At 34.7% G+C, this 26,560-nt stretch overlaps 1 protein-coding gene across 3 annotated transcripts in view; it reads left to right on the plus strand.

Annotated features, from left to right (window-relative positions):
* Positions 1 to 26,560, plus strand: part of LOC129236979 (ras-associated and pleckstrin homology domains-containing protein 1) — a 38,306-nt gene that overhangs the window by 4,196 nt on the left and 7,550 nt on the right. The window contains exon 1 of one of the 3 annotated variants that reach the window (XM_054871320.1): positions 5,838 to 6,661. The exons of the other annotated variants lie outside the window; for them this stretch is intronic. The gene's annotated coding sequence lies outside the window, so the exon portion shown is untranslated. Of the gene's footprint in view, positions 1 to 5,837; positions 6,662 to 26,560 lie in introns of those variants that run through there. 3 annotated transcript variants of the gene reach the window in all.

Here is a 26,560-nt window from a genome sequence, read left to right on the forward strand (position 1 = left end):
ATTCTGTTAAATTTTTTTGATTTCAAAAATGTTGCCTTTGAGTTGTCGGTATAAAAAGAATGGATTCGAACTCAGCTGGAATGAAAAAAAAAACACATTAAGAAGTTGGAGATTACTCGAAATGCAAAAAAAAAAAAAAAGTCACGAAGGAATCAGAAAAAGTCTTTATTTATTTATTTATTTATTTATTATACAGAAATTAAGTTATAAAACACCCAACTACAACGCAATCCGTTTTTTTGACTCGCCTTCAATTTGCGGTGAAAAACATTTTTTTCTTTCGATGAAAAATGTAAACAGTTATACCAAATGTAGTTGAAGTGGTGATTCATCTAGAATCCGCACCGTTTTGTTGTCATATCCTTTCTACCAACCTTATTGGGGTGTAGACGTCTAAGCCAGACAATTGTTCAAGACTGCCGCGCAGTGGTTTGCCCAGGGTTGACATATTATCTCCTTCCATAGGGCAGGGTATTCACAGAGGAAATGGAAAATAGTTTCCTTTGTGTGTTGTGAGGGATGCCCATTTTGGCTGCTTTTTCTCCGACAGACCAAAAGCTAGTTGTGACTGGCGTGAGTCTCCAGCCATCCCGTCGTCTCGTCTTTATTAATGTTGACGTTATGACCATTACGTTGACCATATGTAGAAGTACAGTCTAGTTTTTAGATACATACATTTTGACAAAAGTGGCGCGTTTTTTCTGTTAATTCAACGTTTTTAAGAGGACAATTTTTAGTTAGCAAATTGTTTATAAATTTTTTTTAATAACATATATTCAAATAATAACATTTTCTACTTTCATGTAGAATATAACTCTGAATATACCAGTATTGCTTAATTTTCAAGTCAATCGGCCGAGATTTATTCGAGCTATGAGTCCGATCGACTTTAAAAATGTGAGAGTGGCAGCGCAAAAATACAATAAAGAAGGACATCTTTAGACAGTTTTCTCCTTATTCCATATTTTCTTTGAGTAGGTAAGTTTTTAAGTATTAAAGCATCTTTTAAGCAAAAAAAAACTTGTTTTGATATTTCTACAGTGGTCTAACCCACGAGGAAACTGAGTGTTCATACACAAATATAAATGTTTGTATGAATGTATGTATGTATGTATATACTGTGTACATTATACACTGTACACTTTCTTAAGCGGACACTTAAAGGGCTGAAAAATTTGTCCGCTTGCGAAAAAGTGTAAAAAAGTGAATATGTTATGGGGAGGTTTGCCCACTCGAGAGGGCGGAAAATAATAAAAAATGTTTAAAGATTTGTGGCACACTGAAAAAAGTGGCCGCTTGTGTTATTGTAAAATAAAAGGTAATATGTTATGGGGGCGGGGGTGTTGTCCGCTCAAGAGAAACAAATTTAAATTTTTTTTAAAGATTTGTGGCATGCACTGAAAAAAGTGTCCGCTCATTTGAGGTGTCCGTTAGGAGAGAGTACACTGTAGAACATTTTAAACCTGTATGTGTACGTACATACCCAAACACATACATATGTACTTATTTATTTTCTTATTTCCAAAAATATGCGAGAGTAATAGACTTGGTTTCCTTACTTCAATATTTGCAAAAGCATTTTTTTAATCTGTAGACTTTTAAGATAACGACCTTAAGTGGCTTATTTTCTGCATTTGCTATGGATATCTTACAAGTATATTGCTTTATTAGGGTTGCTAAAATTTTTTATTAGAGTTTTGTTGATATAAATTCTTAATCGCCAATTATGGTTCAGAACAAATACTTGTTGTTGTTATAGCTTAAAGTATTCCCCATGCATTTTTGAGGAGTGTTGCTGAAGTGACTTTCCTGAGCGGATCGAAACCGTTATGGTGCTCATACTCACCTCAATGAGAGCCCCATGTAAATTAATTTTCACCATTGTTCTGTTCCGTAGTATCGAAGATGATTCTTTCATCGTGTCAGCTGATACGGGCGTACGTTTACGTTGGTGACTAAGAGCACCATTAGCGTTACGGTAACGTACTACCACCGACTGACGCGTGAGCGCAGCAAATATTTCAATATTTGTTGCTATGCTATACTAAGTTGAAATTTTTTTTTTGCAAAAATTTAGAAATATTTGCATATACGTACATACATACATACTTACATACATAAACATTCTTCATTTTAGTTTGTTAGCGCAGTTCTGAGACCATCTACATTCAAATTGGCTGATCTTAAAATTCCATTACCTCTTCTTAACATGTTCTCATCTTTTTCTGTTTATATTGCCCATACATAAAAAGAATCGTGTAGAATACAAAGAAAAATCTCCAATTGAGAAATGATGTAGCTTTAGTCCTTTTGTTTGGCCCACATACAGTTGACTCTGCAGCATTAGATATCCCGTTGTGCATTCCAAGGATATTCTTGTACATCTTCGGGAATAAAATGATATCATATCGTGCCTACTATATACATATGTACAAATTGATATGCTTTGTAATGCCAAAATATTGTTCACTTAAAAAAAATATATATATATGAAGTAACAAATCATTTCTTATTGGCTGGGGATTCGAAATTGTAGCTCGAACGTGACTCTTCTGCTGTTTCTTTCTTTTAAAAATTATTTTCGCTATGGAAAATGTGTAAAAACACAAGAAATCTTGTTTGCCTAATGGCTAAGGTAAACATATCTACCATACATATGTATGCATGTACATTACATTTAGTTGTCATGGTCAACCTGCTTGAGAATTTGTGTGTTTTCTTATGCTTGTATGCGAGAGTATGAATAAACAATGAGTCAGTTGATGAAAAGTGTAAACAAAGAATAAATTTGACTCTGGAAAAGTTTTTTTGTTTGCCTCAAAAGTTGTATTTTTCGGCCAGAAAAAGCATTTTTTCAGATCAAATATTTTACTGATTTAGTTTTCAAAGTACATAGTTTTTAAATATATATGTATATATATTACTTTTTTTTACTTTGCTTATCCATAAATTAAACCCAAGAATATTAGTACTTTAAATATCCAAATCCATCTAAGGTAACTCATTTATTTTTTTTTTTTGTTGTTTTATCATTAAAACTATTAACCGGGTATCAATCGCGCACATTGAATACCTTTTCAACTTCATTTTTTTGTGCCCATTTTACATGTGAGGTACGTGCCAGCACTTTTATTTCACTTATTTTCACCTAAATGTTTCCACCTTTTGTTTTCATTTGCTTGCATTCAAGTTTTCTTCTTTTCTTATTGGATTCCCTATTTTGAGTTGTACATTGCACATTCATTTCCTTCCTTTTCTAATTCTGCTGACATTATTTCAACGGGCCCGCAACGCTTTTCGTTGCTATTATTACGAGTATACGAGAGTGTTGTTGTATATTGTTGCAAACGTCATATTGCCGTCACTGTTGTTGTTGAAGTTTTTGTTGCAATATTGAATAGCCCCGCTTGGATAGATAGGTTTGTTCATTGAATATGCAGCATTGGTCTCTGCCGTGACATCAAAGTTAAGTAAATATCTGTACATACATACACACATACATACATATTTAAGTACAAACGCATGCATATGAGCAAACACTGAAATACTAGTACTAGGAATAAAATAAAAAAAATTTATATTGGCTTTGAGCAATGAGGTATATGGGACGTGCACCTATCTGTTCATCTATCTATCCATCCATCTGCTATAAGTATTCGTTTGTGTGAGTACAAAGGTGCATATTGGGCTTTGCTTGTTTTTCGTTGTTGCTGGGTAACCGACAGCGGGGTGTGCAGCGCCGTTGGAGTGTTTCATTGTTTGTTGGAAGAAACGTGAGCGCTACCATATGTTTTTAGGCCGCCCGACTGAATTGGTGGATTTCGTATTAGTCTCTTTTGGGCAATAGATTTGAGGTGCATAATAGCACAAAATCTTTTGCTACATAATATTGTGGCATACGGCGGTGTGGTTTTACGGGTAGCATATCAGCTAAAAGCCTTACTTCGAGCGTGAAACAGCAAATAGTAAAAAAAATAAACATTGTTTATGACAGCAAAAAAATCTATGAAAGCAGTTTTGTAGTAAAAAAAGCTTTCCATAAAATCATCTCCTATTCAGAAAAAGTATACCTATAGGAAAAATAACTACGGTTTGAAGTTGGAGATCATTCATTAAAATCTGTTCACTAAGAAATCTAACGTACACCTTGTCTTGTTTATCAGACCTAAGCTAAGGTTATACCACCACTGCGTTGAAATTAAGCCACATAGCCGACATTAAAATCGTAAGAGTTCTCAGCAGTGTAACATTTTTCAGAGAATTGTGAACGCGCCAATTATATACAGATATATAATTTGCTTCGGTAGACTTGTGGTGTCCTATTAATCGTACCGTTGTGGTGCGAGTTGTCTGGAAGTGGTCAGATGATCTTCTAAGTCTAACCAAACATAAGCTTTTCTCCGTTAGTGAGACTCGTTAACACTTACATATACTTAGAGCGGAACAGTGCCGGTTGCGAAATTTTCCCAATTACATATTTTTTAGTAATATTAAAAAGGACTACGCACCTTCTTACAAAATCCACTTTAGTGTATATTAAATATTCGGCAACGTTCTGTTGGCTCTATAAACTTTTTTTTTTCCATTTTTCTTTATTTATTGAATCTTTCTTTTATAAGAAACTAACAATAAGTTTACAAATCTTATATACTAGAGTAATATGTTTCCTTGCCAGTGCTAAGAAACGAATTATTTGCTCAAATGAACATATATTTACATATAACATAAAATTCAACTAATCTAATTAAAATAAACATAACCATATGCGCACAAATGTATGCTTCTAAAATTGTTTCATTTATAATTTAGAAAACTTGTTTTCGCTGCTTTGTGTTTAATTTTTTTATAAGTATTTCATTCGAAACACTCTCTATTTTAAAATATACGTACGTTTTTTCGTATATGTACATTTTTTTCCTTGTTCACTCCACTCGGGAGCATAGGACCTCGACAAGACTCAGTCTTGCGTTGGTTTCGTTAATCTATTTTGATTTCTGACAGGGTAGGTGTTTAGCTTGTCGCTACATACCTATACATACATATGTATGTATTTTTTGATTAGGTTAGCGACTTAATTTGTATTTTAATCGCTTTATTCTTATTTCGAATTTCAATTAAAAATTTCGTTTTGTGCTGTTTAAAATTTTTGTTTTCGCAAGCAATACTGAGGGACGGAAATACAACACAACGTTCGCTCAATGACAGTACTGCCAAGTTATAGCAACTGAGGTGAACACACCTCAACTTAAGCCGTAAACAGAATTGCTTCGTACGTCGCATGTCACGTGCATGACAGATACGTATTTGTCAAAATGTGTCATTAGATATGTTCATTAAACATTAATTATTATATTCGTAAAATAACGTAGAAGTTAACTTACTTCAGATCGGCAAAATCGTTTTACGTTAATTAATATGTTCAATACATTCAGTTTAAATTTTGACTTTTATTGCCGTATGACTTTGCGCCGTACGTTGTACTGCTTGTCTCTGTTGTTTTTCTCATTGAAGCCGACGGCGATGTGGACGGCTACGAATACTGCTGCTGCTGCTGCATCTGCTTACTTTCAACTTCGTCATTTGTTTGTGTTTATAACTTTGTTGTTGTCATCAGAGCCATCAATATCACCACATCACATCTACAGATGTTGAGGTTCGTGCAGCGTTGAGCAGTGACTTCACTTCGTGCGACTTGATGTGTCATTCGGCTGCCACACACATGTGACTACGTCAATGCTGTTTGTTATTGTTTTGTTATTTTGCGCCTATCTTGTGTTACTGCTGCTGCTACCGTGAATAAGCTATATTGCGTTCAATCGTCGCTGCGATGTTCTGCCATTGCGCTGCTAACGTTGGCTTGTACGACTTGTTTGCTGCTGCTGCTGCTGCTGGGAAGTATTTTTACTGGGTAGCGGTGCTGACTCCGTTTAGTGAACGAAGCAACGAAGCAGCATAAATAAATGCAAAAGAAACGAGTGAGTGAACGGACGTCGATGTGTTTAGTTCAATGCGGGCGCACAAACGACCGATGAACCAACAAAGTAATGGACGAAACGACAAAGAGTGAGCGACGGTAGAGAATTTTTTTATAATATTTTTGTTGCTGCTGCCCTTATTTGTGTAAAATGTGGTGTTAAAGACGCAACTAAAATGAAATAACTTATTTATTTCGCTTAGCGAACGAACAAAGAAATACCATAAATCGGTGAATATACAGAAAAATTAAATAAAATAAAATCGAGTAGCAGTGATGTTTTATTACGTTGTTTTACACAAGTGCGCCTACATAAAAGAAAACCGATATTAGTAAAAAAGCTAAAATGCAAACCATAAAAGCAATAATAAAAGTGCCTTAAAATTTTAATGTGCATTTATGATGATTAATAATATTTTTACAATTTCAACAAAGTGTTTTTGAAATTAATTGCTTTTTTGCTACGCGTACCAACATAGAGTTACTAACAATAGAAAGAGAATAAGGAAAAATAGCAACAAAAACGCATATAAAAGTAATAATTGCAGTTAACAACAACAGCTGTTGGGGAAAAATCAATGCAACTAGCAGCAACAACAATAGGAAAAAAGTAACAGTTGGAGTGACAGCAGCAGTAGAGGTAGCAACTACGGCACCGACAGACGATGTTTATTCGTTTTAATAGCAGTAAGTACGACGAATGCCGGTTGCACTTAATACATTACGTATTCGTACTTTTACTTTACCGGGGATCCATTTAATCTGCATTTTTTTCATTCTGCAGATATTCTACTGTTTAGTTTTGTTGTATTATTACTTATTTGTAAATGACATTCAAAGGCGAGAATAATTAAAAAAGTAAATTAAAAACGAAATAGGCAAATAGCAATAAAATTAAATGGCACAGGCTGCTCGCATGCTCGCATGCCCGCCTGGCTGACTTGTGGCCTGGGCTGCTTAGCTGGCTTGCTGGCTAAAGTTAAGTTACATAGGTATGTTTGTATGTATGTATGTTTAGCTGGCGGCATGCAGCGCAGCGCTGTCTGTTCATTACCCCAAAAGCGGCGACATACATAATAAATTAAAAAAAAGCTCATTCACTAACACTAACAAGAATATTACGTATTCGTATAATACTTCAATAGCTGTTGTGTTGGTAGGCTTGCAGTGTACTTTTTGTGGCTGTTACTTGTGTTGCGTTGCAGCGGCAGTGAGGGGTGGTTGTCTATAGTCCGCCGTTGACAGGGATGCCAGTAGGCGTTTTTCGGAGGATAAAGGTGGTTTAATCGTCGAAAATGCGGATTGCAGATAATTTACAAGAGGCACTACACAACTTACAGGTTTTTGAAAAGCGTACTACTATCTTCCCAAGAAAACACTCAAGAGATGAAACTTTTTCAACATCACTAAAAAAACCAGCTAGTTGAGGCAGGAATTTTTGATCGGAAGAGAAAAAAAAATTTCATACAGAAAAAATGCAGTCGCAAATGAGGTATTCGTTTTATTTTTTGAAGGAAATATAATGTTAGTAAAAATTAAAAAAAAAATTTTTTAAATAAGCTAATTGCATCGTTTCAGAGGCCCTAGCGTTCTAATTCTTGCAGACATTTGCATTTAAATAAATTTTACTGGTCAAGTCAGGTCTATTAGTACTTTTAAGATAAGAATTTATGAATTTGTAATAAGTTTACTGTTCTCGTATTGTGGAACGTGAGAAAATTTGATTTATTTTTGCAGTTATCAATATCAAATGAAGCACGAACTTAACTGAATGCATTCCAATCAAAATAAAAGTCAAATACGAAAGTTAACACATTTCGAGAGTAATCAGTAAATTTGAAATCTAAGTTTTAGTTTTAAAGCAGAACTATTATATTGTATTATTATTAATTTTTCGAAAATGTACAAACGAAAGTTCGCTGTTAATTAATTAAATATTATATGATTTTGTTATATTTAATTAAAAAATATGTGAATATATTCTAGATTTCTTTTTCGTTTAAAAACAGTTTTTAATTAATGAGTTCGTATTATTTTTTGTTTTAATTTTCCTCGCCAAAAGGCTTATATTAATTTTTATGATTTTTAGACACATTTTTTAACGTTCCCTTCACACCCATTGACTTCAATACTTCATTACTACTGCAGCAGTCTTTGGTGCTTTATACGACAGGCCAATACTTATTATTTCATGCATTTTTATTGCTTTTAATTTGCTTGGTATTGCTGTGTATTTTTCAATACTTCACCCATCACAAAGAAAAAACGGAAAAACGAACTGTATTTCTTGCGCAAGTGTCGATTTTTTCACACATTTTTTAGCCAATTTTTTAAAGCATTTTTATTTTAAACTCTTTTGTGTGCTTTATTGCTATCGTCCAGTGTGCTTAATTTTTGTTTTTGCACATTTTTGTTCATTTAAATTTTTTGGAATTATCCATACAATTTTATTGCTCACGCTGCTCTATTTCGCTTGCAAATGTCCGACTTATTTGCATTATTTCTTCGTTTAATTTGAGTTTTTTTTTTACTTTTAGCTACTTCTTTATTTGTTTCCTTATTCTGTTGGTGTGTTTTTGTTTTCATTTAATTTAAAAATTCATGCGCTGCACTATTTTTCTTGTTTCTTTTCGGTTGAATTTGCTTTGTTTTCGTCGTCGACGGGTATTTGCCTTCGCTTCATTGCATTATGTGTAAACGGTTTTATATTTATTTGGCTTGTTTCGTTAATTTTGGGGCCGCCACATTTACTTACTTCGTGCTTTTTGGGTGCTAAAAAATGAGAAAATTCTCATTAATTTGCTTGCACACGTTCGTCAAATATTTGCAGAGTAGCAACGTCGACGCCGACCGCCTACATAAGCCATTCACACCACACCAAGCAGCGGTCCATTAGCCTAAGTCAATCCAGTCAACCAGCTCATCTATCTCAACCCATTCAGTCGCCAGATCGCTAGTCATTCATGCATTCAAGCAGCCATTAATTCAACGACTCGTCCGACAGTTAGTCAGTCAATGGACTTTTTTCGACCTAAGCGGCTGTTCAAAATGCTGAACGTCTTACATCTGGACGACTCCCATGGCTCGTAGTCGGCGCAAAGACTTGAAATTCTTTTAATTACATTATACCGACTTGAACAACAACAACAACATCGTACATATATGGTCAACACATATTCACCCTTTATTTGGCACACACAAACATAAACATGCATACATACATATGTACCTATGTAGATGTTTGTATATGTGCCGTTTTTATTACTCCACTGTTTAATCTACTTCACCTCCGCCGACCCCCTTCTGCTTCCATGCGCTCTTCCGCATTGCTTGTCGCACATTTGCCGGTCGATCGCCTTGTTTGCGCTCCCCAGCTCTCGTACATTACAACTCCTACCTCTCTGCGGTGATTTCTCCATACGTTACCACTCTCTTCCCCCAGCGCCATCTGTTATTCAGTGAAATACTATGGTGTTGCTGCTATTTGATTTTCATTGGTGTTATTCTTGGCTTTTGCCGCACATCAGTCGCCACGATCTGCTTTACATTTTGCGTCCCATATGCCTGTGCGTGCGCCTTCACCCTCTTTTTCCCCCATCCCACTTACATCACTATCGCTTTGTACTACATACTTGCACATACTATGCAGTACATTCCCTGAAATAAGTGAGCATTGCTCAGCGCTTTGCTGTCGATACTATATTTTCTGCTCCGCATTTGCACGCTTTCTGTGCCGCTTTTTTCATCTTGCTCTACTTCTACTGATTGCTTAAAATTTTTTTCTCCATTTTTTCATTTTCATTCGCTTTACATATTGTTTTTGGGTTTGTTGTAATGCTGTGCTGTTGTAAATATTTTATTGTCGTCAGCCGCGAGCACGTCCATTTCCGTTTTGTACATATTTGCTTGGGAGAGTCAGAGAGTGAGAGGGAGGATTAGAAATGTAATATTTCAAACTGAAATTCTTGAGCCTTGGTGATCTTACTAAATGCCTAGCAACACAAAAACAACAAATGGAAGTTTTGATGAATAACTAGTCAACAATTATGTACTGCGCTCATTCCCCCCTCCCCACTCACAGGCGACCGTGTGCGTTAGAAAGACATATTTACAGATTAGGGGTTTTTTCTTGGCTTCCCCCATCGACTTAGTTGTTGTAATGCCTTGACAGTTTGTCGCGCTCCCATTGTCATTCGTCACGTTCAATTAGAGTATTTCGTAGTTTGCATAGTGTGAGTGTGTGTGTAATGTGTAATTTACTTTCCTACGAAGTGTTGCTAAATGCGATTTATTACTGCGTTGCTATTGTACGGCTAAAGCGCTTTCTGATCATTATAGAATTATTGCTTATCGCAAGTTTTTTTTTCTTTTTTATTGCGCTGATTGACACGAACAAAATCTTTCTAGAATATGAACAGATATGCACATGCACTACACTCAAGTATCCGACTTTTTTTTAATTAAAACGGTGTATTTCTGGCATTAAACAGACGTTCGGGCGAGCAATGATCTGGTAACGATCACTGAGTTAGAAATTTGTATAGATATAATAGTTTTGCGTACTTCCGAGTGTGTTTCCGCCATGAAAAAGCTCCTTTATATTACTAATCTAAAAAATAGTTTTTTCTTTCTTCTAAATCGCTGTCTACTTTAAAACACAACGTTTCTTCATCTTCGAACATTTTACAACGCAACTTAATTACTTATCAACCCCATGCATGTGCCGCAGTCTATTAAGTTTCCCCATGTATACAACTAAAACAAACACGTTCTTGTCGGCGTGACTATCTATTTCCGTCTCCCCCATACAATATCACCATCAATACGCCGCTTAACCACTCCAATCGTCACGATCATCATCATGAACGTCCATCATTGATATGCGTTGATCAACCCCAATTAAAGTGGAGGAGAAGCATTAATGTCTGCCTCAAAATTGAAGTGTGGCTTTATAGCTTGTTTTAAACGTCTCAAGTTAACAAGAAAAAAGCGGAGAAGAAATATAAAAATGTACGTGATCATGTCAAGGGTACTGTCGAAAAAGGGATCACGATTTAAATAGAGGAACAGCAGCTGTTACGCACATCAGAAATCTTTACCAATAACAAAAGTGGCTGCATAAGTTGTATAATTTTTGTTTTGGTTTTTTGTTTTTAGAAAAACTACTTAAGCCTGCAGGAAGGGGTGTCTACTACCATCGTATCCCTGCTGTTGTAGTCACTGCGTCCTGCTTTACTTAGCGTCAGATGTCAGATGCTGGAGCAGATTAAGTGAGCGCGTGCAAAATACACCAGGCTCGTGTCCAAATTTAAACAAAAGACCAGTGTATACGATGAACAATAACAACTACAACAAAAAAAAAATGAAAGTAAAAAAAAATATGAAAAGATTAAAAAAAATTGGGAAAAATCATAAAAGAATCAGCCACGACAAACGCAGCTGTTCGTGCCTAGAAGCGAGCAGCTGGTAGCTTCTTCAGTTCGAGTGAAATTGCACCTGCGCCACGGAACACTTGAGCTGTTTGGTTGTGTTGGTGATGTGGCAGCTGTTTTCGGTTGAGAGAACACGGACCGGTCAGGTCAAATGTGCATATAAGGGCTGCAAGGCGTTGTGAAGACAACAGCTGAGAAGCAACGAAGACGCATACGCTAATGATCATGCAGCAGCGTTGTGGGATCAAGATAAGCGGACAAAAGGGCAGCAGCGGAGTGCGCGGTGCGTTGAGTGAGTGGCAAATGGAAATTTAAAACCATACTTGCGTTTTTTCGGAAACCCAAAACTGAAAGCAAAAATTAAACAGAAGCTGCTAAGTATTCAGGCAGATTGCGAACGCACAAGCGCACGTCAGCGATACAATTCACATTTTAAGGGTTGACAATCGCATTGAGAAGGTACGAGCGCGACAGCAGCCGAATTTGGGTACAGTATTTTGGGATAGCGCGCCGCGTGGCGCGTAAATGTTGGCACATGTACACATTGCGGAAAGATAAATATACTTATATATGTGTGTGGTACGCTCTAAATACACACACATATGTACATGCATACAGAACGGCGTACACGCCGCCACCACTTCAACTTGTTGCTTATTGCTTGCTGACTTGCCTGCTGCGTCTTTAATTTAGGGCACAACTGCTGCCACAAAAGGCAAGAGCCAATAAAACAAACAAACTCATTACTTGCAACAAAAATAAAAAACAGAAGAAGAGCGCTAAATACAAACAGTGGCACTTCCTTCATATCCGCACAGACGACGACAACTGTACCCACAAAAGCCCGAAATTATACAAAAGAAAAAAAATGGAAATTATATGTTGCACTCAAAACATAGAAATTGGTGCAAGCAATTGAGTTGGCAGACATGTGAAGCTATCAAAAATTTAATAGCGTCGAAACAGTAGCAAATAAAATTCACCCCTCGCCAAATGCGCTTCATATAAAGTTGTGGCACATTTTCTCTCATTACAAATGATGAACTACTCTACTCATCTGCTTCTCTACACCCTTCCTTTACGCACCCAACACTACGTCACTTACTCTACTCCACTTTGCTGTTTACGCTCTGGGCACATCACTTTTCTTTACTTTGGTTTACTTTGTAGTTGATGGTGGCGGTGGCGGTGACGCGACAAGTCAATTGAATAATTGTGGGTCAATAACCCTAAAGAAACGGCCAAATTGTTAACGACCGTCCCATGCATTTTATGTATTATAAGACTTGAAGGGGGTGATAATTTTTATTTTTTGATAAGCAGCGTGCGAAAAAGATTCACGATTACTTCGACACTTTTAAAGAGCGGCTGTGAGTTGATCTCCGCGCTCAGCATAGCGCAATGCCGCCAATGTCGCCAGTAAAATTTTCAAAGCTCACTATAAAATTTTCATTCTAAAATGTTGTTGTTGTTGTTGTAGCTGTGGCAGTTTACTACCTCTACTTTGATAAACGGTGATAAACGGTTCACTATATAGGGCTAGTTTACTCGGGCGGCAGCCCTTGGTCGGGAAAAACCCGAGTCATTCCGGTAACGTAGAACCGACTGCCATGCGAATGAATCCATAGGATCCATAAGAATGCATCTGGTAGATATATAAGGTCCAATACCGTATTCCTCGGACTAAATCTATCTAAATTTCGCGCAGAGCGACAGAATAATTTTACTTTGGTAAAAATGATAAATTCGGGCAACTAGGCCTTAAAAGCCAAAATTAATTTGAAAAGCGTGTGAAATTTATAAACAAGAACCATGGCTATCGCTTTAAAATTAATACAAAAAAAAGAGTGAATAAGATAATACTTCCATGCCGCCAGCTTCATTTGAAACTTGCTGCAATTCGACCTTTGGGTCTCACTCACACTCAGCTGGTACAAATTTAACTAACTTCACAGCCACGAAATTTCGCCAGCAACATGCATTTGGCTTACTGTGAATAATCAAAGGCCTAAAGAAAAGAAATTGAAGTAAAGTTGTGGAAGGAGGAAACATTTTTCCCGAAGTAGGAGGAACCATGGGAAGGACTCAGTCGGTTCTACGTTACCGGAACGACCCATATTTACTATATATTCAGTTCAGTTCAGAGAATCATTAAAAATTGTAAAGAAAGTGGAGGTTATGTATCCTGTCTACGAACTGGCCGATCTTCACTACTTACAAATCGGGAGAAACGATATATCGTGCAGCAAGTACAGAATAACCCTCGGGTTACGGAAAGAAAAATTGCAGAAAACATCAATTTATCGTTTTCCATATCTGTTAGCAAAGTCACTGTGCAAAGAATGGTGAAAGAGCCGCGTTACACGAAGACAGCCATTGGTATCCCCAGTAAATCGACAGACTCGCCCACAGTAACCTGATTTAAATCCTATAGAGGATAGATGGTATTTATGGGAGCGTAAAATTCGCCAGCATACGATTACATCCAAAGAAAATCTCAAGAATATAATGATAGATGAGTGAAACAAAATCACATCCGAAGAAACGTTGAAGTTAGTGGAATCTATGCCAAGACGTGTATTGGAGGTTATCAGAAGGAAAGGTTATCCAAAGTTTTACCGTCTTACGTCCACCCAGCGGGTCGGGGAAAGAATACATCCGCGATAAGGCATGCCTGTCGTAAGAGGCGACTAAAATCCGGCAGGAGAGGAAGGGGCTCGGCTCAAAAGGTTTCATATACCTCCAGCGGCAGGGCTGTAAAGCTCATCAGGATCGAGACCATTAAGATCCTGATTACGGTATACTGGAAAATATTCTGAGATCAGGAAGTCTATGGGCTGGTGAAAGTAGTTTTCTATCATCTCAGTACAGGAAGGTGACACCTCACCGAAATGGCTCATAGACTAATGCTACAATCGCCTTCGTCCCGTTAAAACTCTGGCAAGTTGGTGGTGCAGGCTCAGTTGAGAAATCTTGACTAGTTCCTGTCCTGGCTCTAAACTCTATTGCCCATGAAGCATAGAGTCAACCCTCGCATGACCTCCCTGTTCGCATAACCATGGGGACACTTAGGGAAACTGCACTTTCGTGTAAGGATAGCGGCCTGAAGTCGGGACTCAAAAGAATTGAAAATAAATATCGAAAATAGAAAACAAACCACCGAGCAAATAACAGATAAAGAATCAGAGATGGTCGAAATGACAACGTGGATCCAAGAGCAGCCTTCAGAAAAAGCAGTTTTCTGCTAAGATCCCCGGCGGCAAAGAACGCACCAATCCTTAATGCAGCTGGAAGCGGACCAGCCCGCACTGCGTTCAAAAATGTCAAAGCTGATGGCCCGCAAACGCAAAACAAAAAAACGTCTACTAATTGTAGTTCTAAGTGCTTAGTATTGTAACTGCCTTGATTTGTACGCTGACTTTTGCCTTCAAGATCCTTGAAGTATTTTTAGTTTTATTGTTGTTTTTGTACTATGTTTCAGTTTTTGACAAATATCTCTACACCAAAGTATGAATCCTATAATAATGAAGAAATAACAATTTAAGTTTGGAACAGTTGGATTGGATTATCTTTGTAGTGGCTGAAAAGTTAGCTTTGCCTTGTACGCATAGTTTTGCTGCTGACACAAAAAATTACAAAGCAGATTTGTTTACACTCTTTGCGAAGGCGTGTCGCATAAAATTGCCATATCTTCGGGGTATTCGTACTCAAGTACTTCATTGTCGCATGCATTGTTAGTTTTCGCTCAATTTTAAATGACCTGTGCATTTTAAACAAAGATGTGTTGTTGGATTCATGTGAATTGAGATTACTTTACCGTGAGATACATACGAAATTTCACGCATATTTCACGGCAATGCAATTTGTATGGATTTTGACTGCCATTTCTCGTGAAACGCGAATTTAGTATCCATTATTCATTAATATCCAATTTCCAAATATTTTATAATTTTTTAATATGGAACAACGAAAAGTAGTTTTCAATTGTTTGTTGTGGTTGGTAACAGAAGGTTTTGTCAAATGCTTTACAGCTGATCGTTTCACATATTCACGAGAATCAACAAGAAAAAGTTTTTCGCACTAAAACTGTTAAATTCTGATAACGAGAGAGAACCTTGTTTACTCTCTCAACTGGACGCTCTTCTATTAGTTTTTTGAGTACGGGATCGATTTTCAGTGAATTATGGTAAAATATGGCAAGTTCTGAAGTCTGGCCGCTTATTTCACGAACACATTTTGCTGCGACCTTAATTAAACAGTTAATTTTGCTACAGATACTGGCTGTCATTTTAAGCTATGAACAATCAGCTCAGCCTTGTCCGCATCAAAGTTGAGTGGAATACACCAGAGAAAGCTTTAGTGTCAGTGATTCTCTTCTCATCTTCTTCTTCTTCTCATCATCCGAGTAAGAATTACATGAAAATAAGAAGCTGATGCCCTCGAAAAATGAGAACGCAGGGTGGAGTTCTGTGCATTAAACTAAGTAGGGTTAGTTTACTGGCGCGACAGCCATTGGTCGGGGAAAACTCGAGTCATGTACTTAGAACCGGCTAGCTATCCAGAATCGACTCTGCCATACTCTATATATATACGGTATGTTGAGTTACTACCAAGCATGGTGAAAAAAATTTAGAAGGTGTGGCCAATATCAGACCGTTAACCGGCTCCCAGCGAATTCGAAGGATTCAGCTGATTGGCTGACATAATCGGGATCATGACAGTGGTTTGGTTATGAAGGAACTGAGATTGTGTTGGTGATATACGAAAAAAATCGTCTGAATAATGAGTTATTGGACGAGTGTGTGAATACGTGTGAATTGAGCGGTCAGAATTCGGATTTCAAATTCGTTTTTCCCCATAATTGAAGATCAAACCTGGTAAACTATGTTATCATCATTGCTACACACTACACTAACTCATTGAAAACTCGTTGAATAGGACGGGCTTGAATCGAGACGTGTAGGTCTACACTTGCTAAATTTCCATCGAGATGTTGCTCGAAAATTCAGCTTTATTTATAATATACCTAAATTGAAAGACAGTTAAATTAATGCTACTACAACTGCTTCAAAATTTAAACTTTCCACATTATTTTTTATTTGTTTTTTTGTTTTTTTTTAGTAATGGCTAGTGAGCACCTGACCACAAAAACGCCATACTGTTATTCTTTAACAAATATTTTGAACTGTAATGGTATAACACTTTAAGTCAAATTTAACCTACTTTTAAAATACCACAGCTTTGAAAAAAAAGACTACAAATAAATCTTTAACACAATACGAATACCGCGCAGGTGGTGTAATCACCGCTACACGCAATCTTCTATCGCTGAAAAATACTCGTAGATAAAGACACTCGAAAAATGCCATAACCAAAATGCTTATTGCAACAATTGCTCTAACAACAAAGCATAAGCACGTATGTAATTGTAACAATAAATTTTTGGTGGTGATGCATTTTCGATTCCATGAAAACTATGAAGCGACAGGTAAATAGAAATGAAGAAAAAAATATAAGAAGTGCACAGTTGTGCTCGCATTTCCACCACTATTAAACCACCGCATTGGTATTAGCCGACAAGGCATGCGGGCAGGTGACTCATCAAAAAAATATGTGCGATGAGAAGCAATTGAGGAGAGGAGTAGTTACGCTGCTGCTACCCGGCATTTTATCGTATATCTAAATCACGATTTAATTATTGTGTACCAGAAGAAGAATAAGATATAGAAAGAAGTAAGGAATCATAAAAAAGATGTGTACACAAATAAAGGGTCTGGAAAAAATGAAGAATTTATGTACAAAATGTGACATTTGTTGTTAGTGCTGAAGGCATGCAATTAGTTTGAAGGTGCATTCGAACGATGACAGTAGAAACTAGTGTTGGCTGTGTTTAGTGACCACAAACTGCCATGCATAGAATCTGATGTTAAGATGTTTAGTTGCTTGAAACTGAGTAAAGATAAAGTTGGTTGCTGAGGATTATCGCTTGTGCAGTGAAAGAAAAGAGAATGGTGAGATTGTTTGGTTTTGGATAATTAAATAAGGTGCTAATTGCATTAGCGTGGATAAGAGGCTTTAGGAGAGGGATTAGTGTGTACTCAAAATAGAAAATAAAGAGTAAAGTTATAATAACGAAACAAATATAAGTAAAGTGAAATAAAATGAAGTAAAATAAAATACAATGAAGAAAATAAAATAAAATGAAATAAAATAATGTGAAATAAGGTAAAATAAAATAAAATGAAGTACAGTAAAGTAAAGTACAGTAAAATAAGTTAAATAAATTAAATTAAAATAAAATAAAATAAATTATAAAAATTTAAATTAAATTCAATAAATTAGAAAAATTAAATTAAAAAAATTAAAATACATAAAATAAATTACCGAAATTATAATTAAATAAAGTACAAAATTAAAACTAAATAAAATAATAATAAAAAATAAAATAAATAAAAGAAAACAGTAAACTATTATACTTAAAATAAATTACAAAAATTAGAAAAGTAAAATAAAATAAAATAAGAAAAAAAATTTTAAATAAAATAAATTAAAAAGATTAAAATAAAAAAATTACAAAAACTAATCAAAATATACTACAAAATTTAAAATAAATAAATTACAAAAATTTAAAACAAATAAAATACCAAAATTAAAATAAAATTAATTACGAAAACTGAAATTAAAAAAAATAAATTACAAAATTTTTGAATCATTTAAATAAATTCCAAAAATTAAAATTAAGTAAAATCAAAAATTAACATAAAATAAATTTAAAAAATTGAAATGTAATTCCAAAAAAATTAACTAAATTGCAAAAATTAAAATTTAAAAAATTACAAAAGTCAAAAACAAATAAAATACAAAAATTAAAATATAATAAATAAAAACAAAATTAAAAAATAAAAACAAATAAAATAAATTACAAAATTATTTAAATAAATTACAATAAAATAAATTCTAAAAACTAAAATAGAATAAACTATAAAAATTAAGATTAAATAATTTAAAATAAGCTACAAAAATATTAAATAAATTAAGTTTAAATATTAAATTAATTGTAAATAAGAATACAAAAAAGAAAAAAAAATTTTTTCTGCCACCACGTTTGTTTGATTATTCATACTATATATACATATGCATTATTGATACTATATATAACAATGTATCTACACACATACATAGAAGTTAGTATAAGTATTTTTCTATTCTTCATACTCAATTGGAACTAATTAAATTGTCGATTGCCTTGATAAAAATGCACGATTAGTAGTTCTACAATCTTAATTACAAAGTTTAATAACTTTAGCAATTCCTCAAAACGTCTCTGTTGTCAATCACTCTGATAGCCTAGCAATATTGAATACAAATGAAATTTTTGCACGCAAAGTTTCTTCATAAGCAATAGAAAAAGCAACAAAACGAAGGACGCTGCAAATGTAGAACAATCACAACTAAATAAATTTGCTGATACCAAATAAAATAAACAAACGAAGAAGTCGCAATAAAGTAAATATTGAAACAGCCTTGACCGTATATACATATACATACATATGCATGTAGCATAGATATAAACACAAGTGTATTACTTACTGTACATTTAATAAGCGCGCCGCGGCTTCATTGTTCTTCTGTACAAACAAACATGAAATGTTACAATTACATAGTTTATTGTTTTTATCGCTTTATACTCGTACTGGCTTCATTTGGTGCGATGTCAACCGCAACGAGGCAATATTTGTACATTTGCACATTTGTCCATCACTGGCCCTCAAAGTAGGCCACATGCAACGTTGGCTATTCACCACCGATTACTTACTTAGTTATATACCAACTTAAATACATAAAGAGATACTTAGTGTTTGGTTAATTTGTTAATCCTGCCCAATAACATAAAAATAAAAAAATAAAGAACCAAAACTAGGCTAAGGAGTGGTATTGTTGGAGCTAGCTGGGTAGCAGGCAGTTGAACGCGCGCCAAAATAAAAAACAAAAATAAAAATTAGTAAGGAAGAAATGTTGGCGGAACCAAGTCTGCAATTATTTAATTAAGCGTAGAAAAATGAAATAATTGTCGTTAAATAATAGCGGAAATTTTTGTGTACGCTTGTCTATGGTGTGTGCGCACAAAGCAAATTGCCAACTAAGTGGTGGGGAGGTAAGAAATTATAAGCGCTGAACGGAAATGAAAGAACTTAAGTAAATCAGTAAGGGGGAAAATTTGGGTAAAAAAGTTGGGCATATTTGTATGGAGTGAACACAAAAAAATATTTTTCGAAAGATTTGTTTAACATATGTATGTGTATATGCATATATGTATGTACATATACATATGAGCGTTTCATAATTTTTAGAGCGCTTTTTTTATTTTGATAATAAATTAAAAAAAAAAATAATTCTGTGTTTCTGCCGAAATACGAAAAACGAGATTTTCTTCGGAGTGACAAATGGTTGTTAGGCGAATTAGTGAACAGCTGATTTGTTTGAGGGATAGTTTTGTCTGTAAAAGTTGGAACCAAGGCGCATTCATTAAAGGTACATAACTTTTGATTGTCAAAGCAAAGTATTGAGAAACTAGAAAACAAATAATGAATTCGCCTTGTTTCATTCTGAGCTGACAGCCACATGATCACGGCGAAAGAAAAAAAAAACAACTCAGCTGATTTAGCAACACTACCTTTAATAGATTCGCATTGGTTTGAACGCAGGCAACAAATACGGGCTGCGCTGATACTAAAAAATAATTATTTATTAAAAAAATAAAGCGAATAATGTAATTTCAAATGTGTTAGTGTAAATTAGCATTGCAGCCAGACTTTCCTGTTCTTTTCTTGAAAAATTTCATTATTTTTTATACACAATTAATACGATGTAATTGTAATTTTTCGACAATGTTGCCATGGAAAATTTCTCTAATCTGCTCAAATTATGAAAATTAAGTCCAATTGTTGTTGTTGTATTATCATAAGCATTCACCATACACGTATGGAGAAATGAAGTGACAGTTCTTGGCCGAATATTTAAGTAGAACCGACTGTTGTGAGAATGAATTCAGTCTAATTGTAGTTGATATGGGTTAATTGCACTTAATTTCTGACTTGATACCGAAATAAGTCGTTAATCCCGATCAACGTCGCCGTCTGTCTATACTTTAGGCAAGGACTGCTAAGAACTGCTGTAACACAAATCGGAGTAAGTTTCTGGAATAAGCCGCATACAAATTCGGTCAAGGGCTTCTATTTGTCTGCGACTCTTTAAATGGTGGATTAAAATTTGTATCCATTGTTTCGTTTTGTTTTCATTTGTATAATTTTTCAGCAGTTTCTAACAGATCTAAAAAAAATCTCGTGTTACTGATACTAATTGCCCCTTTCTCCTTGATTGTAAGATTCCAATAAAAATTGCGCTGTTTTAAAAGTTCCTCTAATGCTTTTAGTAGCTTGGAACTCGCTCGGAAGCTCTAGAAAATCCTCACCTTAGCCATCCATTACATATTTACTACGCATAGACAATCTTTTAATGGTTAACCTGTTTACAGCAGACTTTTTTTTACATTTTTGTATGCATTGCCAATTAGTTTTGAGGCAGCAGGTTTTTATTATCACAAAGATATTAAGGCATAACTATTTGACATTAAAAATATATGGTATTAATAAAATAATCAAAAGCGAGGAGAACGAGATAACTTACAAAGGCATAATTAATTAAAAATGATTGGGAATTGGCAGTGAAAAATTAACAGTTTGAAAAAAAAATAATAATGAAAAGATCTAAAACTAGCATTAATGTTAAAATTACAAGGGCGATATGTATATGTATGTGTGTACATAAATTCATTCAATTAAAAGCTAATAAATTAAAATTATCAAAAAAAAAATTAATTTAAATATGTAAGTGAGAGAATGCCACAAGCGGCAAATCTTATTACAAAGCCCATGAAAAGGGAAAGTGACGTCATGCTTTGTAGGCATAGCTGTAAATAGTTGTTTACAATACTAGTGAAATATTGCTGACACAGCTGGTGGGTAGGTCAATCTGCCTGCTGACAGCAGTTACCTTGAGCGACACTTTAGTGGTTTCCACCAAAATATTTGCACGCACATTTGCGTTTTTATGGAAAGCAAGATTTTTTAAAGGTTTAATCATTTAAATGTTTACATTTTCGCTTTATAAATTTAATTTAGTTTAATGGAATTTTACGCCAAAAGCGCGAACTACATATGTATGGATGTACGTATTTATGCATGTATGCATTTATGTATGCATGTGTAGTACTCGTGTTTGATGAAATAAGAGCGATTAGCAGGAAATTTGCTGACAACGCTTTAATAGATTAAGTGCATGAAACAACAGTAGCCGCTCAACGGCGACATTAACGCAAACAATGCGAATAATAATAATAATGATAATAAATTGTAATGGCAAACAAAAGCAAGAAATCGAAAATTACAAACCAAAAAAAACAAAAAAAAAACAATAATCCAATGAACAGACGAGCAAATGACTCGTCACGCGATAGTCAACGAGTGAATTGCTTGCCTTGCCTTGTTGATTGCAGCGGCGGTGTGGTGGTGGTTGTGTTGCTCGTAATTCGGTGTATGCATGTGCATGTAGAGCGGAAAAGCGGACAAATGGATGTCACGTTTGCGCGCATCGCATGCGAAGATAAAAAGCTTTGAGCGAGCGATAAAAAGCATGCATACATATTTTTATTATATGCGCATGTGTGTATGTATGTGCAAACAAATTATGGATGCAACCAACCAAACATTCAAATGCTCAAATGTGCCGTCGCAAGCCAATACTATGATAATACATACGTATGTATGTATATGTATATTTATGTATGCTTGTGTTAAGCACTTAGATGGCGTGAAAAGCGCAGTATTGAGGCGAATTACATACATATTTTCAATTATGGCGGGGAATAGTTTTTGCCAGTTGTAGGGAAAATGTGTGCGCTTACACATGAATGTGCATATGTATGTATGTAAATATGTGTTAAAAAATAATAGCGCTTAATGTGTTAAAAAAATAATTACTAAATGAAATTATTATGATACTCATAAGTGCATAAATATCTTATAAAAATTAAAATTATATAAATATTGTTAAAATTTCTCCAATTATTTGCATATTTATGGCCCAATTCGTGCCAACTTCATTCGTTATACTATAATCACTTTGCTGCGTACAAAAAAAAAATTTAAATAAACATTGCCGATTAGAATTCAAGTTAATTCATTATTATTACATTATCTTAAAGCATATATTTGTTTTCTTAAAATATTATGTATATGATTTTTTTTTCTTAAAATATATGACTTTGGGCGGGAGTATCAATAACTTTGCTGCAGTTGTAGAGTAACCAGGACCTTCATAAATAAGATTTATGTGTGGGATCATTATCTTGATAGTATTTATATTTAAATGTGTTCGAATTTTCCGGGTCAACAAAGCCGAATTTTCTAATACTGGAAGTCAATTCGTTTTTTAAAATATCAAGATATACTTCCTTGGTCATTATTTCGTCCAAAATTTTGATTTCACCCACTCCCATTGTTGATATACAACCACAAACCATTACTGACAGTTTTCCAAACTTTACGGTATGGATAATATTTTTGTTTTGTAGTGCTGTGAGAGTCTTACGCCAAACTCTCTGGGGTCCATCATGGTAGAGCATCATTTTCGTCTCTTTTGAGAAAATAACGTCATCGCAGTACTCTGCGGGAAGTGATATGTGCTCGGTGGCAAATCGCAAGCTTTTATCAACGTTCTGTGCTGATATCAGGGGTTTTTTCCTAACCACTCTTGAAGAATAGTTGTATTTTTGTAACACTTTTCGAACAGTTTCATGAGGAACTCTTAACCCGTAGTCTTTTTCCACTTGAAGAGCTAATCCTTTTGTACTGCTTTGCGGGATATAAGAAATAGTTTTAATAATTTTACGATCAATTCGCTACGTTACGTTTTTTGGTCTGCCTGTAGATCCTTTCAACTCGAGTCTTTTTTTATTTTCAGCACGGTCTATTATATTATGCGGTTATGCAAATATTTTGTTTGATACTTTTTAAATAGAGTAAACGTCTTTTTTTGTTGTTTTTGTAATGTGTGTGTTTTTTTAATAACTTTTGGCACCTAATAGTCGTAGACAAGTACAGTAATGGAATGTGTGTATAAATTTTTTATTTGTTGTTGGAATTCTCGATCAAAGCTAAAATTTTAAATTTTTCTTCACTATGCAAAGATATTCTTGACAATCTGCATATTTTTTTTCTCAAAATATATATATTTGTTTTCTTAAAATATATATATTTGTTTTCGTAAATTTTTCTTATATATACTTATATATACTTTTATATCTTATAATATATGATTTTTGTTTTCTTAAAATATATAATTTTTTTCTTTTTAAAATAAACAATTTTTTACGTGTATTTTAAGGGTAGTTTGTTTTTGTTCCAACGCACACTTGGCATATTTTTTCTCAATGTCTGTTTAATATTGCCTTTAACTTGGTTGGTTAACGTCTGATAGCTTAAAATGACTATTTCGCCTAATTTCACCAACCTCAGATTAGTTGGCGTGGAATTAAGTCGATTATTGTGAATATTTTAGAAGCGACACGAATTTGTTATTAAAAATAAGGGAGAGAGAAGAGGCAAACACATTTGTTTTTGCACGCTATATTCGTTATTTTTCAATACACCTCTAGTTCAATATAGAGGAATATGAGTTCGCCACAAATTTTGCATAACTTGAAAGAAAATTCTTATAAACTTCCAAAATTGTCACAATTGTCGGATGCATCTTATCTGATTTAGCTGCGATAAGCTACTAATATCGGCAGCTTTTTCTGCCTCTGATTTTCCCAATCCCGCTGTGCAGTATTAATACTACCCTCTGACCAATACAAATATTGGAAATATCGCCATAACCGCCACAATTCTTTACATTCAAATTTGCAATTGAGCTGTCTGAGCATCTAATTGTTTATTCTTAGATATCAAGAAGCCCTCCGTCGCCTGCAGGGTACTCGTGTAGCATAAATCGATATAAATATTGTATTAGATGCGTGAAAGACGTGGGTTAATGCAAGCACATAGACTGTGCCTACTCATCTAACACCCCACTCCCAGCAGCATTCTCCGTGCATGTATGACAATTGTTTATGCTGCTACATTAACAACAACAGCTGTATCTGCTCAAAATTCATTTATTTCTGTGCAAACTAGTTTCTCATTTAAATTAATTTCCTAATCCAACCTAAAATTATACGATTAGTGCTAAAATTATTTTAACATGCTTTTAAATAGTATTGAAAATCAGTAAATATTAAATAAATGGTGTGCTTAGCTTGATGACGTCCTAGAAATGGAGCGTCAGATATATGTACGTATATACCTATATATGTACGTATGCATGTATGTACATATTTTTTTCTATAAGATGCAGCCTTAGCCTACTAAAGGCGTCCGTTATTAGAAAAAAATAAAATATCTATCATTCCATATTTCACAGTGGGTTTCGATCCCCAGACTAGATGAATTCTAGCCACCTATAAACCATCATTGGGCTACGATGCATTTTCCATATAATTTTTAAAATAAATTGACTTTTTTATTTAGTACACAGAGAAACCTTCTGAAATTCCAGCCTTGACTGATATAAAATGTTTTTTAAATAAATGCATAAATTAAATGCCTATAAATTGTTTTCAATTTACGGAATGCATTTCGATAAGGCTTCTCGCGTCTCGCTGCTCCACACTAAGCAGAAATAAACACGGCAACAGTCATGGGGCCATTGAGGCGAACGGAATCTCGTTACTCTTTCGCTTGGCTACATTTGAAGGCTGCTTAATTACAATTTTACAATAATAAGTATTTATGTCGCCAAAGGCACAATAACAGCGCAAATGACTCTATATTCGCATATACACATATGTATGTATGTATGTATGTACATACCTACAATGCAAAATAACTACCCACTTATTTTCTCCTCCACTCGTTTGCAAGAAAAATATTAATAATGGGTTTTTAGTAAGAGCGCTTCAACTTTTGAACTTTTTTGAATAAAACACAAACGGTTTGACTTTTTTAACTAATTTTTTTTTTATTATCGAGTTTGAACATATATGTACATTTAAGTATGAAATTCGATTTCTTTTGCATGACCACCGCGTGCACGTTTTACGAAGTCCAATCGTTGAACCCAATTATCGACCACTCTTTTGCATAAATCGGCCGAAATTCCAGCAATTTCGCGTTTAATATTGGCTCTGAGCTCACAAATCGTCGCCGGCTTGTTACTGTAGACCAATGACTTCACATAACCCCAAAACGGGACGGCTTGTTAAATGGACCGTAAAATGGCCGTAATGCTCTTAAAGTAGCAGCAACAGAACGATTATTTTCATAAAAAATTTGCACGATTTGCAATCGTTGCTCAAGTGTGTAGCGTTCCATGATGAAATGTATACTAATGAAGTTTACAAATGATAAGCGAAAAATAAAAAATATTGCGTCGTTCGCCCTCCCTATCGGAAAAAAGTTGAAGCGCACCTATTGAATAACCCTATATAAAGTTTTTTGTAAAAATGCAATCGAGAAAGGAAAATGTGGCGGCGGTTTGTGGCGCCAGACAATGTGCCAAAACGACAGTCACAAATACAAATGGCACATGAAAAATGAATTTCACCGGCTGTAAGTGTAGGAGAAGTGATTAAAATAGGTAGGTAGGTAGCTATTAGTTGTAATGGAATATTTTATTGCTTAAATGAATGTTCGATTATCGTCCGTATACTGATTTGTCATCCAGTTGGCTTGCAACGATTGCTGCACTTTGTTTCTTGTCTATGTTTTTCATGTTTAGCTATCAAACTTGCTTTTGCATTAGTGCAATTATTCAACACTAATGGAAATGAAAATGAGCGATGATGATTTTCGATTCGTGTGGCGGTGAAGATAAGATAGACATCATAAAAAACCAGAATAGCTTATACTACCTAATGGCACACATACTAGTTTATTATTTCGTCTTTAGTAAAAATAACGATCAGAATGCCTTCATAGCATTCACAATAGTGTTTTGTTTGCGCATTGTTTATTTCTCTGCAAAGGTCAGTGTACTGTGCCATGGTGAATGCGCA

Source organism: Anastrepha obliqua, chromosome 2 (genome assembly GCF_027943255.1).
Source record: "Anastrepha obliqua isolate idAnaObli1 chromosome 2, idAnaObli1_1.0, whole genome shotgun sequence".
Taxonomy (NCBI): Eukaryota; Metazoa; Arthropoda; class Insecta; order Diptera; family Tephritidae; genus Anastrepha; species Anastrepha obliqua.